Here is a 4,123-nt window from a genome sequence, read left to right as displayed (position 1 = left end):
ACTAAAAATACAAAAAATCAGCTGGGCATGGTGGCGCATGCCTGTAATCCCAGCTACTCAGGAGGCTGAGGCAGAATTGCCTGAACCCAGGAGGCGGAGGTTGCGGTGAGCCAAGATCGTGCCACTGCACTCCAGCCTGGGAAACAAGAGCGAAACTCCGTCTCAAAAAAAAAAAAAAAGACTACCAGCGCTTAAGTTCATTAAAGCATATTGTTACTCAATGGGAAAACTGAGTTGAAGATGAAATGATATTTTGGACTTTATTCTATAAGCAAAGAAGGATTAATAAAGTCAATTAATAGGAGAGTGAAAAAAAACATGAGCAGAGATTTGTTTCACAAAGATTATTCTGGGGGCAACATGTAAGCTGAATCAGAACTAAAAAAGCCATTGGCAAGCAGACTGCCTAGGAGGTTATCAGATGGAGCAGTGAGGAGTAATACAGGCTCACATTATAACAGGACCAGTAGTATCACGTATAATTAAGGGGAGTTGAGCAAGAAAGAGTATAGTCCACATTTTTTTCCCCAACAAAAACCTAAGGTCTAGGATCTACCTCTACCAATAGCAGTGCCTCAGAATCTCAGTAATGATAAGAAAGGACACAGTTCAGAAGTCACCTAAGCCCTACTATAAGGCAAAAGCAGGAGGTAATCAGAATCTCTAAAGAAAGCAGCATGTGTTACTTTTTACATATACATATATTTTTCCCCCCGCTTTATTGAGGTATGATTGACAAATAAAAATTGTATACAATTAGAATATACAATGTAATATTTTAATATATGTATACATTGTGAAATGATTACCACAATTAGGTTAATAAATGTATCCATCACCTCACATAGTAACTTGTGTGTGTGTGTGTGGTGAGAACACTTGAGATCTACTCTTAGCAAATTTCAGGTATATGTTATTATTAACTACAGTTACCATGCTTTACAGTAGGTCTCAGTGCTTATTCATCTTATAGCTGAAGGTTTGTACACTTTGACCACTATCTCCCTTCTTCCCCCACCTCCTGGTCCTGGGTAACCATGATTCTACTCCGTTTCTATGCATTTGACTTTTTTTAGATTCCACTTGTGAGATCATGCATTATTTATCTATGTCTGGCTTATTTCCTTTAGTGTCTTCTGCAGACAAAGACAATTTTATTTCTTCCTTTCTGATATGAATGCCTCTTATTTCTTTTTCTTGCCTAATTGTTCTGGCTACGTCTTCCAGTACTATGTTGAATAGAAGTCGTGGGTGGGCATCCTTGTCTTCTTCCTGAATTAGAGGAAAAGCTTTCAGTTTTTCACCATGGAAGATAATGTTAGTTCTGGGCTTGTGATATATGGCCTTTATTGTGTTGAAGCAAGTTCCTTCTATATCTAATTTTAGGGTATTTATCATAAAAGAATATTGAATTTAGTTAAATGTTTTTTTCTGCATATATTGAGATGACATGGCTTTTGTCCATTCTGTTAAGGCAGTTTATCATATTTATTGATTTGTGTGTGTTGAACCATCCTTGTATCCAAGGGATAAGTCCCACTTGAACATGGTGTATAATCTTTTAATGGGCTGTCAAATTCAGTTGGCTAGTATTTTGAGGATTTTGCATCTTTGTTTACAATCAGGGATAGTTAGATGTAATTTTCTTTTCTTGTAGTGTCCTTACCTGGTTTTGGTATCAGGGTAATGCTGATCCTGTAAAATGAGTTTGAAATTCTTCCCTCCATTTCAATTTTTTGGAAGAGTTTGAGAAAGATTGTTATCAGTTCTTTTATGTATGTAGGAGAAAAGGCATCTAAATTGCATTTATTTCCGCTCTGGTCATTGTTATTTCTTTCTGCTAACTTTGGGCTTTTGCTAGTTTCTGTGGGTGTAATAATAGGTTGTTTCTTTGAGATGTTTCTTTTTTCTTAGTGTAGGTAGTTAGCACTATAAATGTCCCTTTAGAACTCCTTTTGCTGCACCCCATAAATTTTGATATGCTGTGTTTCCACTTTGTCTCAATCTTTTTTGATTCTTTGACCCGTCAGTTGTTCAGGAAACTTTCTAATTTCCACATATTTGTGAATGTTCTGGTTTTCATCCTGTTATTGATTTCGAATTCCATACTATTATAGTCAAAAGATACTCAGCACGATTTCAATCTTAAATTTGTTAAGACTTGTTTGTGACCAAACACATTTATACTGGAGAACATTCGATATGCACTTGGGAAGCATGTGTATTCTGCTGCTGTTCAATAAATGTTATGTATATGTATGTCTCTTAGGCTTATTTTGTCTAAAGTGCAGTTCGGGTTCAATGTTTCCTCTTTGAGTCTGTCTGACCTATCCATTGTTGAAAGTGGAGCATTCTATTGCAGTGTATTTCCCACTTCAAGTCTGTTAAGAGGGCTGTTCTGCCATTCGTTCCTTTACTTTCTTAATAAACTTGCTTTCACTTTTTTAAAAAATCTGTTATTTGCTTTATGTATTTTGATGCATATATAATTGTTATACCATCTTAATGCATTTACCTCTTTGGGCCAGGCATAATGGCTCACGCCTGTAACCCCAGCACTTTGGGAGGCGAGGTGGGTGGATCACTTGAGGTCAGGAGTTCAAGACCAGCCTGGCCAACATGGCAAAACCCCATCTCTACTAAAAGTACAGAAATTACCTAGGCGTGATGGCATGTGCCTGTAGTCCCAGCTTCAGGAGGCTGAAAGCGGGGGAATCACTTGAACCCAGGAGGCAGAGGTTGCAGTGAGCTGAAATTGTACCACTACACTCCAGCCTGGGCGACAGAGGGAGACTCCGTCTCAAAAAAAAAAAAAAAAAAAAAAAGAATTTACCTCTTTGACATTTATGTAATGATCTTGTGTCTTGCTCTTGTTACAGCTTTTGACTTAAAGTCTATTTTGTCTGAAATACATACAGTATTTATCCTCAAGGAATACATTCCAAGATTCCCCATGGATGCCTGAAAACACAGATAGTGCTGAAACCAATATACATTATGTATTTTCCTATATATACACACCTATGATAAAGTTTAATTTATAAATTAGGCACAGGAAGAGATTAATAACTAATAATAAAATAAAATAATTATAACAATATGCCAGAGTCACTACTCTTATGCTCTGGGGCTACTAAGTAAATAAAATAAGGGTTACTTGAACTTGTATAAGCTTTGCAATTCCACAACAATCTGGTAACTGAGAGGACTAAGTGACAAATAGGTAGGTAATGTATACAGCATAGATACACTGGACAAAGGGATGATTCACATCCAGGACAGGGCAAAGTGGGATAGTGTGAGACTTCACCACACTACTCAGAACGGTGTGCCACTTTTAAACTTACGAAGAATTTTGGAAGCATGGTTGACTGCAGGTAACTGAAAGCTACCCCTGCTCTCTTTTGGTTTCCACTTGCATGAAATATCTTTCTCCATGTCTCACTTTCAGTCTGTATGTGTCCTTAAAGGTGAAGTGAGGCTTTTGTAGGCAGAATACAGTTGAGTCTTGTTTTTTTGATCCACTTAGCCACTCTGTGTTTTGATTGGAGAATGTAGTCCATTTTGTATTCAAAATAATCATTGAAGGCAAGGACTTACTACTGCCATTTTTTAAATTGTTTTCTGATTGTTTTGTGGCCCTTTGTTCCTTTCCTCTCTTGCTCTCTTCCTTTGTTATCTGATTTTCTGTAGTCCTTTGATTATTTTCTTTATCTTTTGTGTACCTATTATAGGTTTTCATTTTGTGGTTACCATGAGGTTTATATAACACTTTTTAACAGTCTATTTTAAGCTGATCACTTAAATCACATACAAAAACTCTAACTTTCCCTCCCATATACATTTTTTTTCCTTATATTAGAGACGGGGTCTCATTATGTCGGCCAGGTTGGTCTTGAACTTCTGGCCTCAAACAATCCTTCCGCCTCAGCCTCCCAAAGTGTTAGGATTACAGGAGTGAGCCACCACGTCCAGCTGCATTTTGTTTTGGGTATCACTTTTCGTCTTTTTTTTTTTTTTTTTGAGCCGGAGTTTCGCTCTTGTTACCCCGGCTGGAGTGCAATGGCGCGATCTCGGCTCACCGCAACCTCCGCCTCCTGGGTTCAGGCAATTCTCCTGCCTC

The sequence above is a fragment of the Cebus imitator genome, unplaced genomic scaffold (genome assembly GCF_001604975.1).
Source record: "Cebus imitator isolate Cc_AM_T3 unplaced genomic scaffold, Cebus_imitator-1.0 Scaffold469, whole genome shotgun sequence".
NCBI lineage: Eukaryota > Metazoa > Chordata > Mammalia > Primates > Cebidae > Cebus > Cebus imitator.
The sequence above is the reverse complement of the archived record's forward strand: the minus strand, read 5'-3'. Positions refer to the sequence as shown.